General features: G+C 41.3%; 1 pseudogene; it reads right to left on the bottom strand.

The window, feature by feature from the left end:
• Positions 1-3,053: 3,053 nt before the first annotated feature.
• On the bottom strand, positions 3,054-12,557 carry LOC119040277 (proteasome subunit alpha type-6-like; annotated as a pseudogene).
• Between the last annotated feature and the right edge of the window lie 2,872 nt (positions 12,558-15,429).

The raw sequence follows: 15,429 nt of genomic DNA on the forward strand, positions 1-15,429 counted from the left end.
GTACTCTTCCTGATTTTTATCCACCACACGTGGATGTGGGACTGCCCACTGCACATTACCTCACCTCTCTGCACCACTCCACATCTCCTTACGCCTCTGTGCCTCTCACCTCTCTGAGCCTCAGTGGAAGGGCAGATAAAGTGCTTCTCAGATAAGATCAAATTCAAGGAGTTCATCATCACCAAGCCCTTATTATATGAAATGTTAAAGAGACTTATCTAAGAAAAAGAAGATTAAAAAGATAAACAGTGAAAGGACAGCAAACTCACAGTTATTAACAACCACACCTAAAACAAAAGCAAACTAAGAGGACAGCTAGATCAGGAGCAGAACCATAGAAATGAAGATCACATGGAGGGGTAGCATCAGGGGAGTGGGAGAAGAAGGGGGGAGAAGGTACAGAAAATAAGTAGCATAGACGGTAGGCAGAAAACAGATAGGGGGGAAACAAGAATAGTATGGGAAATATAGAATCTAAAGAACTTGAGACACGTGAACATAAACTAAAGGGGGGATGGTAGGGGAATTGTGTTCAGGGTGGAGGGAAATGAAGGGGAGAAATAGAACAATTGTAATGGCATAATCAATAAAATATATATTTTAAAAAATAAAATAAATAATTAAATGCCAAAGTTAAAGATAAATAGGGAATCAAAAGCAGCAAAAGAAGTTAGTTACCTACAGGGGAGTTCTCATAAGACTGTCACCTGATTTCTCTAAAGAAACTTTGGAAGCTAGAAGGGATGGGCAAGACATATTCAAAGTCATGAAAATCAGGGACCTACAGCCAAGATTGCTCTACCCAGCAAAGCTATCATTTAGAATTGAAGGGCAGATAAAGAGCTTCCCAGATAAGAAACAACTTAAAGGAGTTCTTCATCACCAAACCATCATCATATGAAATGTTAAAGAGACTTATTTAAGAAAAAGAAGACCAAAACTACGAACAATAAAATAGAGAAAAAATACAAATATATCAACAATTGAATCTAAAAAACAAACTAAGCAAAAAAGAACAGAGGCAGAATCATGGATACAGAGAGCATTTTGATGGTTGCCAGAGAGAGGGGGATATGAAGGAATGGGTGAAGAAGTGAGGGGATTAAGAAGTACAAGTAGGTAGTTACGTAATAGCCATGGGGATGTAAAGTACGGCATAGGAAATGAAGTAGCCAAAGAACTCATACACATGCACATGGACATGGACAGTGGTGGGAGGATTGCCTGAGGGAGTGGGCCGTGCTGGGTTGAGGTTGGGGCAAGGGGGGGAATATCAGAACCATAATAGCACAATTAATAAAATATTTTTAATTATATAAAGAGCCCTGGCTGGTGTAGCTCAGTGGATGGAGCACCGGCCTATGAATCAAAGGGTCGCCTTTCGATTCCCAGGCGCAGCACATGCCTGAGTTGCAGACCAGGTCAGGTCCCCAGTGCGGGGCATACAAGAGGCAACTACACATTGATGTTTCTCTCCTTCTCTTTCTCTCTCCCTTCCCCATTGTGTAAAATAAATAAAGTCTTTTAAAAAATTATATAAAGAAAATATCTTTATATACCTCATAATTAGCTCTCCATTTATGTAACAGCTGATCAAAATTCTGTTTAAATGATTCTCTATTCACTCTTTAGCCTTTAACTCTTTCATCTGAGTAATCAAAGTACTTTAAACCTGTTTTTATGTCTTCCATTACTGCAATGCTCTTATCTACTTACTCTGTATATAATTTCTAAACCACTTTGTAAAAAAACTACAATGTAGCAGTCTATTAAAGCAAGACTAGGGCTGAATAAAATGACCCCCCCCGGTTCTTACAAGTAATTTACTATTAAGAAATTAAAATTTCATAGTAGCACTATTATGCTAACTTTTGATCTCCTTATAAGAATAAGGAGAACCATTTTAATAGCTCTGCCATTGGCTACTAGGCTAATAGCCTCTCTGGGAAATCTATGATCCTACTACTACCTCTCATAATTTTCCTGCCCATGATGTTTTTTTTCCAAATCCTTAGTTCTTCCTTTGGGTGAAACACTTTTCTCCGTCTTAGGAAGTCTCATATATTGTTAAGGGAAAAGACGACTTCTTTCCTGTTACACATCAACTTCAGAGATCTGTGGAATTATGAATTCCATATCAGGTTATTCTAATATCTCAGGCACCGTCCTTGCCTTCCCTTTCCCTCCTTTCCATCAAAAGTGTAACTCTAAGGCAAGCTGCAACTTCAAGGTTGATGCTTTTGCATGTACCTGACCCAATAATGTCGAGTAATGAAAAAATTTTCCCTTAACTATTTCCTATACTTCAAAAGTGTTTTTAAATCATCCCCAATAAGGCTGTGTAAACTTAAGATAACTTGGACTGAACTAAGTAGCAGAGAAATATATCTGCCCCTTTATCTTGGACAGATTTCTTTCTTCTTAGACACTTGAACTGACAAAAAGAGAAGTAAGGAGGAAAGAGGGAATGAGGGTACCTCTGGGGGGACTGAGGGTCCTATCTCTGTCACCTGTATTCTATGTAACCCTCTGTAAGTCACTTCATCTATCTAGATCTTAGTTCCCCCATCTTTCAACTTAAAGGAAAGGGCACAGGATTGGACTAGACAACCATTGATAGTTTCTTCCAAGTTTAATACACTATATTGCACATAAATATTTTTGAGGTATGTGATGAAATAGAAGAAAACAGAAAAACTTTTTTAAACCTTCAAAATGGTGGCAACTAGTGACACCTACTCCTATGCACAACCTGAGAATTTAACAATGAAAGAAGCAGATAGGCCCCTGCCCTCCTCAGGTCTAGTAGCAGAGAGGAGGGCAAACATTAAAAGCATAAACTTGATTACAGTCACACCATTAACTACTGAGTGAATTGATTTATTATACTTTCCCCCCAAAAGCACAGTTTTTATTTATATAGAATCCTAACCACTTCAGTGGCAGGAGGAGTGGGAGAGGTTCCTTTTTCAATCCAGTGGTCTCCATAACGTTGGTCTGTTGTTACCAAACACACAGGCAAGCAGCACCACAGATTTGCTAAACTATTATTTTCAGTCCCTCTCTGCCAGAGCAACAAAGTGAGCATCAACCTCTGCTTCTGCAAGAATCCCGAATTTAGGATGTTCCACTGTAATTACTCCAACTTCTATTTCTGAAGGTTTAAAATCAATTGATAGAACAGTAAACAGGCATATAATTGTGATTTCCACTGTCTATTCAAATGTCCGATCAAATTTCTTCTTCACTATTTTCCCAAGAAAGCTGGTTGACTCGGTTTGTTTACTCATGCTGTGGTGGCTTTAAATCCACAGTAACCTGCAAGATCACACTTGCATACCTGAGGGCCTTGTTCTTCACCTATACCAATTAAAATCATACAAGAACCTCATTTCAGCATTCTGTGTAAAGACCTGAGAAATACTAGCAATTCTTTCACAGAGCATGTCCACAGGAATCTCAACCATACCTGTATTTTCAATTAGCCACCTTATAACATGCCCTCTGTACCTGGGATCTGCTGTCAGCTGTCATTCCTATTACCACACAACCAATGTTTTCAGTTATCTTAATAAGTCAGTCACTGCTGGAACCCAATAATGTGTTGGGTACTTTCTTCTGTGTGACAACTACAGCAGTCTTTCCCTCTGACAGTTACTGATGTAAGGCTGCCCTGGTTAATAGCCTTAAAAGCATATTTTGGTAGAGCCAGCCTTCAGGTGAAAAAATGGTAATGTGGCCGTCAAAACCAGACTGGAACCACGGAACATGTTGGTGCACCCACTATTTCAGGAACAGTACCTGAGCCCTGTACCTCCCTCACCAGGCATACAAGCCCCTCCGGAAATTGTAGCAACTGCTTCCTGATTTATTGTCCTCTTAATAGACTACCTAATCTAATATGAGCATTTGAAAAGGTTTCCATGAGAAACTCATGTAAGCTGAGACTTGACTCAAGGAGAGTCTCAGGACATTAAAAAGCATTTCATTCCAAATTATAAAGGTGTTGTAGACTGCTCTGCCTGATTTTAGTAATTATATCTCTACCCCTTGTGGCTAAGGGTGAGAGACAACCTTTGGAATGCCAGCCACAGGAGACAAAGCCTGTCTCAGGTAGCAAATGCTACCTCAGTTCCTCTCCCTGCCCCCAAAGCTTAGCCGGAAGTCAGTGACGGGTAAGACCTCTCACAGTGGGGGGCAACCTAAGCCAGACTCGATCACTTGGGAGGCCTTCAGGGAAGGACTGGCGGGGGGGGGGGGGCTGCAACAAAGAGCAGTGGACTCTCACCCCCCCACCCCGGCTTTGACATAGCCTGAGTCCCCATATTTTCTGGGAGAAGCGCTTCCTGGCTCTAATCCTCTTAAGCCTGAATACTTGATGGGGAGAGGTGCAGCTCCTTGCCTTGCTAGAATGTGTCCTGGGGAAAAATCTGGCATCACAAAGACTTGCTGATAAACCTGTGAAATCTGCTCTGCTAAGAGTTCTTTCATTCATATGATAAGGGTCCGAGAGGAAATGAGTATGTCTCCCAAAGTTTCTGCAACTCTCTTTCTGACAGACACTGACTCAGACTCTGAAGCCCTCAGATTTCTTTGAAATGTTATTTACTGTTTGATCCTTGCCGCCCTGTATTCCTGTGTATTACAACCCAATAAAAGGCTATGAAAGAGGGCGCTCGGAGCCTTTTTCTCCTCAGAGAAACTGGCCGCTGCTGGCCCTTGTCTCCCCTGAGAAAAACTGGCCACAGCCCACTTCTCCACCCCAAACAGATCTCAGCATGTCTCGGTCATTATTTATTCACTCGTGTCCATGGCATGGGGAGGGGGGGCCGCTCGAGAAGAAGTCTCTCCCACATAAAGGGAAGTTTATTTAGAAAGTAGCAGAGGTAGTAGAAGGGCCCTGGAGCTTCTGAGAAAGAGGGAGAGAGATTAGAACCTTAAGGTATAAAAGAGGGAGGAAAGGCACAGGTGTGCTCTGGGAAAGAGAAAAAGGAGAGAGACACAGAGAGAGATGACCCTTCAGAGACAAAAGAGGAAGGAAAGGTGAGGGCATGTTCCATGGAGAAAGCTGCTGAGAAAGCATGTTCTAAATAAGAAAAATGGAGAAAAGGAGGAAAAGAAATAGAAATTATAATCAAAAGAACTCAAAGAAAGTTGAAAAGGAGAGAAAAAATAAAAATTATTATATATAAAGGGTGGCTGAGGTTTGCATAATATCTACTTCGGGGTTAGAAATTTCAGAATTTAGCCAAGTTCAATTTCAGAATTATCTTGAGTGCTAATTACTACATAAGATTCTATTCTGGTAGATAAAATTATGAACTATCAGTTCTGGATATAAGTGACGGTACATTCTACTGAGATCACAAAGTGCTCCATTGCTGGACCCAGGGAATTGTGCCATGTCACCACTCTATGGTTTTATGTATTTGGTAATGAAGTACACAGAGAACAAATTACCCCAGTGTCTGAGATGAGACAGGACCCTGGCTGCCAGAAACATGTACAATGTATGACATATATGCTTAGCATGACAGAGACGAACCTGGTGATCACAAACAGTTCATGTCAACCTGATACACACTCACAGACAATAAACTGTCCAGAAGAGAATAGACCCAAGACCTCCTGTCTGACAACAGTAAGCTTTACTGGTTCCCCTTCTCCCAGCCCCGTCTAGAGCTGTCCTCCCCTCATTTCCTGGTTTGAGAGTACCAGGAGACTCTGAGTCTCCATGATACATCAACCCCCCCTCTTTGTATTCTACCTGGATTAGGAATTTGAGACTTACACAACATTATGCCCTTAAGAACTTCTGTTGTACTCTACATTACCTACAGATAAATAACCAGCTACAAATAAGCATCAAACCAGAAGAAAATGAGAAGGTTCTAGAGTCTGTAGACTTAGATACTTGTATCAATGGGAGCAATTTTAATTTGTAGCAAAGTAGCTTTTTGTTGGTGTGATTGTCCCAGCCTTGGTTAGATAAACAGAACAATTGAGATGTTTAGTAAGTGATCTTTCAGGATATTCTCTGAAGAATAAAGATGAAGACAGGTGCTCACTGCATGGTAAATTCATAAACAGGAATATTGCTTTGCCTCTTACATGATGAAGGAAAATCATTTCAATAATACCAATAAAACCATGAACTGGCTGCTGAGTTGATGGACAGATTCACTGCCCAAGTGCTAAACTGGGACATTTAGTAACAAAGTTGAGTTGATTTCATAAACTCTCTGGTATGGCAATTGAGCCTGAATGCCAAACAAATTGAGCCTAGGAACCAAATTTTTAAAATGAATGAATGAAGGAGTGAATGAGCTGTTCCTTCCTATGTCACAGATCACCCATACCTTCCTATTTTTCTCCTAAAAGGAGGATCTAAGATGCTCATTAGACCCTGTGAGAGAAAGGCAGGGCAGCATATTGGTTAAAAGTTTAGACTCTAGAGTTAACCTACCTTGGTTTAAGTCCTGACTTCTTCACTAGTTACATAACATTAAACAAGTTACTTCAACTCTCTATGCCTCAATTTCCTCATCTTTAGAGAACATACCGAAGTCTACCTAATAAGAGTGTTATGAGTCTGAAACGAGCTAATATTGGTAAAGTGCTTAGAAAGGCACGTGGCACATAGAGTAAGTTCTATAAAAGTACTTGTGGAATTGAGATGTTTAGTAGGATATCTTAACTTGTTAATTTGATATTATTAAGTTCAATTATAATAACAAATCCAAAAATACTGTTCCTTCGACTTTATGTAGCCTTTTTATGTGTCTCTACCATTTTAAATTATTTTACCATCATAATAATAATCAACACTATTATTGTTATTACTATTATACCAGTATGATCTTGGCCAAGCTAATTGCCTTATAATGTATTAATCTCATGTATATCTTTGAGAAGTAAACATGGAGGTACTATAAGATCTCAAAGCTAATTTTAGGCTCTTCACAAGAATCTCTGTAATAGACAAAGGAATTCAAAATAATTAAAGTAATAAAACAGTTTTATCTATTAGTACCCGATACAGTCATTATATCAAGTATATCTCAATTTTTAAAATAATAATCTATATAGGAAAAAGATCACTGACCTTCAAATAGCAACCTAGAAAATTTTACGCTTATTCCAGGGATGCTGGACTGGCCTTGTTCAGAAAATGTGGGTCACTCACAGACTCATAACACATGGAAGCTGGAAGAATAAATATGATTGTGTAACAAGTATGACTCTAAGTCCAAAAATCATGGATACAAGAAATCGTGTGTTGCCTTAATTTCTTTTAATTACCTTAAATAATTAAGGATTATATCAAGTATATAAGGACTTTGAGCCCCAGTCACAAGGCTGCTTGAGAAATGCTATGCCATCCATTATTTGGGTTCCCAATCCCCCAGTTGTGCCAACATCCTGGGATCTTTCAGCACTGAAGCGTGAGACAGTCTCTCAGGCATCTATCCAGACTGCTAAGAGACCTGTTTTCCCAGCAGACTGTGGCCCCTGCCAGGACAGCACGTCACCTTTCCTGGGCTCACTTGCAACACTGGAGTCTTAGACAAGGCTGGGAGTCCCTGAGCCTGGGGCCCAAGTTCCTAAGAAGCACAAGTCCCAGTGACTTTTACTCCCTTTCCAGCTTATTTCTTTCTCTTTCTTACCCCTGCAGGGCATAAATTATACTCGGTGGAGATAATACCCTATTAGTAGCAAAGAAGACTTAGTGACATCAAAATTTATATTAATATCCTTCAAAAAATATCTGAAGCAAGGTATTTCTAAAGGGCCTGGCTATGCCCTTGAATTGGAGGGGTAGAAATAAATACATGGCAAAATACAAAGTAATACACACTTTCAAAATTATCCTGCCAAACACCAAAAACCCAATTTAATGACTTTTCTTATCTGAAAGACTGGGCTCTGAATAACTTTTGACTATTTCAAAAAATAAAATTTAGCCCTGGCTGGTATGGCTCAGTGGATTGAGCGCAGGCTGTGAACCAGAGGGTCGCAGTTTGATTCCCAGTCATGGCACATGCCTGGGTTGCGGGCCAGGTCCCCAGTGGGGGCACATGAGAGGCAACCACACACTGATGTTTCTCTCCCTCTCTTTCTCTTTCCCTTCCCCTCTCTCTAAAAATAAAAAATAAAATAAAATATTTTTAAAATAATAAATAAATAAATAAATAAAATTTACTCTTAATCGGTGCCTTTGACATCTTTTAATAATATTCAAAGACTCTGCCAACCCTGAGATGGAACCAGCAGGATTTATTTTTAAATTACAAGAAATAATGTTGACTTCAAACTATAAAAACACACCTTTTGGACTTCCGCCAAGATGGAGGTATAGGTGGATGTGCCGTGCCGCCTCACACAACTAAGTTTAGGGACAACTAAATATTAGCATCAGAAAACACAACCAGAACACGGAAAACTGAACTTTTCGGAAGTCCACGAACAATAAATTCTTCAGCCCGACCGGTAAGGGGCGAAACCGACGCCTGGTGAGGAGTTGCAAAGGAGGGCTCGGTCGGACCTGGGCGCGGAATCCAGACGCGCGAATCCAGACGCACGGGTTCCAAACCCAGGATTGGACCTAGTGAGCGACCGCGCAACCCACAGGGTGAGCGACTGCAGAGGAGACAGTGGGGAGGCGGTGCAGCGTGTTGACTGCAGTTGCCTAATTGCGCGCGAGCGAGGGAGTGGGCGGTTGGACCGGCCACAGCGGCAATAGAGGGCGGCGGCAGAGTTACAGGGCGCCGCCATTTCCCCGCTCTGACCACGCCCCCACATACAGCCTCACAACCCAGCGACCTGGGAGTCCAAGGCTCCGCTTCTCACATTTAAAGGGCCAGAACAGACCAAAAATGTTGCAGGAAGACCTCAAAGCCCCAGAGATAAATCTAAGCGACGAAGAAATAGCAAAACTCTCAGACGCACAGTTTAAAACACTGGTCATCAGCTTCCTCACAGATCTGGTTGATTATAGCCACAAATTAGAGAAACATATGAAGGCGAAACTAAGGGAAATGAATGGAATTCCACAGGAAACCCATAGAGATGAAAAGGAAACTGGGACTCAAATCAATGCAGTGGACCAGAAGAAAGCAAATAATGGCCAAACAGAAAAGAGTCAAGGAGCAAGAATTCAAAAAAATGAGGAGAGTCTTAGGAACCTCCAGGACATCTTTAAACGCTCCAATATCCGAATTATAGGGGTACCAGAAGGGGGAAAGACACAACCACCAGTGGAAAAATTATTTGAACAAATAATAAAAGAAAATTTCCCCAATCTGGCAAAGGAAATAGACTTCCAAGAAATCCAAGAAGCCCAGAGAGTACCAAAAAAGTTGGACTCAAGAAGAAACACACCAAGGCATATCATAATTACATTAGCCAAAATTAAAATGAAGGAGAGAATCCTAGAAGCAGCAAGAGCTAAGGGGACAATCACCTACAAAGGAGTCCCCATCAGACTGTCAGCAGATTTCTCAAAAGAGACCTTACAGGCAAGAAGGGGCTGGAAAGAGGTATTCCAAGTCATGAAATCTAAAGACCTACAACCAAGATTGCTCTATCCAGCAAAACTTTCATTTAGAATGGAAGGACAGATAAGGTGCTTCTCAGATAAGACCAAATTCAAGGAGTTCATCATCACCAAGCCCTTATTATATGAAATGTTAAAGGGACTTATCTAAGAAAAAGAAGTTAAAGAAACATGAACAGTGAAAGAACAACAAGCTCACAATTATTAACAACCACACCTAAAACGAAAGCAAACTAAAAGAACAGCTAGATCAGGAGTGGAAATATAGAAATGAAGATCTCAAGGAGGGTTAGCAACAGGGGAGTGGGAGGAGGAGATGGGGGGAGAAGGTACAGAAAATAAGTAGCATAGACAGTAGATAGAAAATAGATGGGGGGGGCAAGAATAGCATGGGAAATATAGAACCTAAAGGACTTGAGACACATGGACATAAACTAAAGGGGGGTAATGGTGGGGATGGGGGGGCAGGGTGGAGGGGAATGAAGGGGGGAATAGAACAACTGTAACAGCATAATCAATTTTAAAAAATAAATAAAAAAAAGAAAAAAAAACCACACCTTTTATTTTACAAGTAATTGTCTTAGTTCTGGCTGCTATAACACATTACCACAGACTGGTTGGATTAAACAACAAACATTTCTCACGGTTCTGGTGGCTGTAAATCCAAGATTAAGACACCAACAGGTGTATCTGGTGAGATTGCAGTCCCTGGTTCATAAATGGCCATTGTCTCGCTGTGCACTCACATGACAAAAAGAATCAGAGCTCTCCAGAGTCCCTTTTACAGGGGCACTGATCTCGCTCATGAGGGTCCCACCTTCATGACCTGAGCACCTCCCACAGGCCCCACCTCCTGATACCCATCACATCAACAAACGGATTTGGGGGAACACAAAATAGTCCATAACAGTGATAACCCCGGATGAAAAGACAGTAGCTCATGTTTGCTATAAACTTACTAGAGACCACTTTAATCAACTTCTAAAATTCTCACAATTCTATGAGATAAATCCCATAACTATCCCTATTTACCGGTGAGGAAGCTGAGTCACAAACAAGGTAAGCAATTTGTCCGGTATCACGTTTAGTGTCTGGGTGCCAAGTCTGTCTCATGAGCCCCACCTAGTGGTGCCGCTGCAGTTCACAGGCTGGCAAGTGGCAGAGACAGGGTGTGAATCCAAATTGAACATCAGTGCCAGGCAATCAGCATGGCTTTTTTTTAAAACAATATGTTATGCTGAGAATTTCACAAATCAATCAAAAGAGCTAGAATCTTCCTCTAAGCACATATGCTCATTATTTCACCAAGTGCTCCCATTCTACAGCTGCTCTAAATTCCTTGCGATGAGGTACAATCTACCTCTGGGGGGGAACTGCCTGCCCACTGGCTTGGGTTATACTCTCTGGAGCTGCAGAGTCTGCTTTCACATGGCAGCCCCTCAAACCCCTAAATGCCATTTTCACATCTCCCCTGAGTCTTGCTTTTATCCTTTAGTTCCTTTAATTCCACCAAGTTTATGCCCACTGAGGTAACTGAGTGCAGCAGTTCAGTGCCTATGTTTGGGAAACCCCTACTTACTAGCTGGCACATTTGAACACCTTTCCTAAATCCTCTAGGCCTCAGATGCCTCATCTGCAAAGCAAGCATAATAATCATTTCCACACTGTAGGACTGTTGTATTAATTTAGATAACACATGTGAGTGTTTAGCACCTGCCTGCCCCTTATTAAATGCTTAATAACTGTTTCTTGTTTTGATTATGATTTTTACTCCTAACACCCCAAGTTCAGCACTGCCCACTCTTCCCTGCTCAAAGGGAGACCAACACATCCAGAATGACCTACACAAATGATTTCTGACCTCAGCATGATGCAATGCCACAGAAAGTAGCCTAGACTAGATGGTTTGCCTAATGGATTTGTGTGTATGGAATTGTATACCCCTAAAATTCAGATATTGAAACTCTAATCCCAACACGATGGTATTTGGAGGTAGTGGACCCTTTAAAAGCTAATGAGGTCATGCAGGTGGAGCCCTCAGGAATAGGATTAGTGCCTTTTATACGAAGAGGCCCAAGAGGGCTCTCTCTCTTTCCACCATAAGAGAATATATAAGAAATCAGCAGAGTGAAACCCAGAAAGGGGCACTCACAGGAATTCCAGCTCCCACAACCATGAGAAGTACATTTCTGTTGTTTAAAAGTCACCTAGATGTCCTGGCTAGTGTGACTCAGTTGACTGAGTGCCAGCTTGTGAACCAAAGGGTTGCCAATTTGATTCCCAGTCACAGCATGTGCCTGGGTTGTGAGCCAACATAAGAGGCAACCATACACTGGTGTTTCTCTCCCTCTCTTTCTCCCTCCCTTCCTCTCTCTATAAAAATAAATAATTTTTAAGTCACCTGGACTATGCTACTTTGTTAGTTCAGCTTAAACAGACAATCTGATTTCTAAAAAATTAGTTTGCTTAGAACTGCTATGGAGGTTAATTTTCATAGAGTATGTCTGCCACCTACTGTAACTTTTGTGAATTACCAGCCAACAATGTCCTTTTACCTAAGAAAAACTTGAAATAAAACTATACTAACACTATTCTGAGAACTAAGGGAAATGCTCCAAAGAATACTGCAAGGGTTTGAGATGACCCCAGAATTACACCCCTCTTCTACCTTGTGACCAGTAAATAAGGTAGTTAGAAGCCAAACATCAGTTTTGTTATTGATAAAGCTGATGCCAGAGTGTGTTTTATAGAGTATCAGAGCTAAATGACAGCTTTAATGCTGACCCCCAAATGAGACCAAGCCCGGTACAAGCAGTGCTGAATCACCGTAGACCTTTCCACATGGGAGCCTGTCCTTATGAAACTTAGTGCCCAGAGGAACAGGGAAGAAAGAATGCTGCCTGCGAGCAGGAAGGAGAGATGAACACCCCCCCTCCCCCTCCAAACTCACCCGTCGGATGTGGTGCCACATTGCCCGCCCCACAGTCTGCAGTGAACGCATGTCCGCCCCAAGGAAGGAAATGCCAGGAAAAAAAGTGACCCTCCCACCTCCTGTCCTGCCACAGCCCTGCCTTAAAAAGATCAGGAAATTGTAAACTGCTAAGAATAAATAACTCATATAAACAGCAGTAGCAACAAGGATGAAGAACTAAATTAAAACTTTTTTATGTTTATTTTTTACCTACTCAGCCAGCCAATAGGTAATAGAATGCTAAATCTCTGTTATGAGAATTAACTAACACATAGAAAGCTCTTAGCACACACCTGTTTCTACTCTTTATGAAGAGAATCTTTTAAAGACTTGAACAAACTATCTCTTCCACACTCAAAATCCTCCATAGGCTTCTGACTCTGGTCAGAGTAAAACCTAATACTGTAAAGCGACCTACAAAGCCCTGTGTAATCTGGCTCTGAGGGTCCTCCTCACATTTCCTGTTATCCTCCCCCCTTCACTCCATGGTTGCCCACCCTCCAGCATGCAGGGCAGGCTTCCTCCTCCGAGTCTTTTCCACTCCCTCTTCTCCCATATAGCTTCAGGCTCACTCAGTCTCTCCTCTCATGTTACCATCTCAATGCGTCTTACCTGATTACAACCCCAATTACCACCCTCCACCCTGCTTAGCACTCTTTATAACCCATCCTCACTTCAGTTTTCCCTTTAGCACTTAGCACCATCTGACATTATAGACATATGGGTTTCGTGTCTCCCATCATGACAAACACACGCATATACAACTATTGAATGAAGCTCCAACAAATTAGAGGTTGATTTGATGTGTTCATGGCTGTATCCCCATACTCTAGAATACAGGGCAGAACCTATGCTCAATACAAGTTTGTGGAAAATTAACACAATCAATGAACATCCTGACCAGTTTTCTAAAAGTCTACAGGCCATCTGTTTGTAAGTCACCTGGTGTGCTTTTGGGAAAATGCAAATTCTGAGGCCTGCTCCACACCTCCTGAATTAAAATCTGTCAGGCTGGGCCAGCAATTTTTTTATCTACCTGGAGCCACAAAAAAGTTGGAGAACTACTGATCCAGCCCAACCCAATCATTTTGCAGGAAGGCCAAGGCTACAGAGCTAGTTTGCAGAAAACAGATACTGTAACTACCATTCCATGTTCTTCGCACTGCAAATTATTTTCATTTGTATTAGCTAAAATGGTGGAAAGTTCTCTGGAGAACTCGAAAAGTGACACTAGCTAGCCTTTGGGAGTCCTACAGAGACACAATGCAGCACTAATTAAAATATTTATTTCAGCCCTGACCGGCATGGCTCAGTCAGGTGAGCATCGTCCCACAAAGCAGTAAGTCACTGGTTTGATTCCCAGTTAGGGCACGTGCCTACGTTGCAGGCCTGATACCCAGTTGGGGCTCGTGCAAGAGGCAACCAACCAATGTTCCTCTCTCACATCGATGTTTCTCTCCTTCTCATTCTCCCTCCCATCCCCTCTCTCTCAAATAAATAAATAAATAAATAAATAAATAAATAAACAAAATCTTAAAAAATAAAATATTTATATCAGACAGTTGCAAAATAAAAAAAAGTAACATGAGTAGTTTTAATACAGTGTTCAGGAAAATATATGTTTTAATCATGGAATTTTATTTTATTCTTTTGACCCAAATTTTCTGCTACTACATGTCCTTCCTGTACTAAAGTGTAATCATCCATGTAAGTGATTTTAACTAAATGTTTCTAGGTGCTCTGCTCTGCTCTAGAGAGGCAGTAACAAGAGACCAGGTCCCTGCCCTCATGAAGCAGATGCCAGGGAAACAGAAAGATGAGTATACAATTCAGAGAGTCCTTGGTGCTAAGAAAGAAAGATAAAATAAGTTACTGAGATGGCAGGCAATGCAGCAGTACAGATAGGGAGGAGGGGTGCTATTTTACCTCAGGAATTCAGGAAGGGCTCTCTGAGGTATTAAAACGGAAACTCAAATGAAGGAAATAAGTCAAAGCAAGGTCAAGTGCCCTGAGTCAGAAGTAAGCTTCTCGTGGGTCTAGGGTCAAGTACTCCAGCCACAGGTGGAGACATAGATCAGTTTGCACATGATTTACTCAGAAAATTCTCCCCAAGTGTCGGCGAGGATGTGGAGAAAAGGAAACACTGAGAACCATTGGTGGAAATGTAAATTTGTGTAACTATTATGGAAAACAGTGTAGAGATCCTGCAGAAAATTAAAAATAAAACTATCATATGATTCAGCAATTCCACTTCTTGGTATTTATCTGAAGTAATAAAATCAGTATTTCAAAAAGATATCTGCACCCCACGTTCATAGCAGCATTGCTTACAATACCCAAGATATAGAAACAACCTATGTCTCCATCCACAGATGAATGGATAAACAAAGTGCAGTAAGTGTGTATGAAACAGAATATTATGAAGCCACGAAAAGAGAAATCTTTCCCTGAGCACAACATGGATAGACCCTGAGGACATTATGCTAAGTGAAGTAAGTCAGAGAAAGACAGATACTATATGATCTCACTTATAAATAAAATCTAAAAAAATTGAATGCATAGATATAGAAAACAGATTGATGTTTGCCAGCCTGTTGGATGGAGGCAGAAAAATGTATAAGGGTGGTCAAAGGGTACAAACTTCCAGTTACGAAATATATAAGTGATGAGGAGCCCTGGACCATGTGGCTCAGTTGGTTGGAGCGTCATCCTGTAACAGAAAGGTTGAGGTCTGACTCCTGGTCAGGGCACACACCCAGATTGGGAGGGGGGGTTCAATCCCAGGTCCAGGTGCATACAGTCCCCAGTCCATACAGGTAAGGGAGGTGAGGGAGACAATCAATCAATGCTTCTTTCTCGCACTGATGTTCTCTCTTTTCCTTCCTCTCTGCCTTCCTCTCTC

This window comes from Artibeus jamaicensis, unplaced genomic scaffold (genome assembly GCF_021234435.1).
Source record: "Artibeus jamaicensis isolate MK-2021 breed Jamaican fruit bat unplaced genomic scaffold, CSHL_Jam_final contig_1132, whole genome shotgun sequence".
NCBI classification, from domain to species: domain Eukaryota; kingdom Metazoa; phylum Chordata; class Mammalia; order Chiroptera; family Phyllostomidae; genus Artibeus; species Artibeus jamaicensis.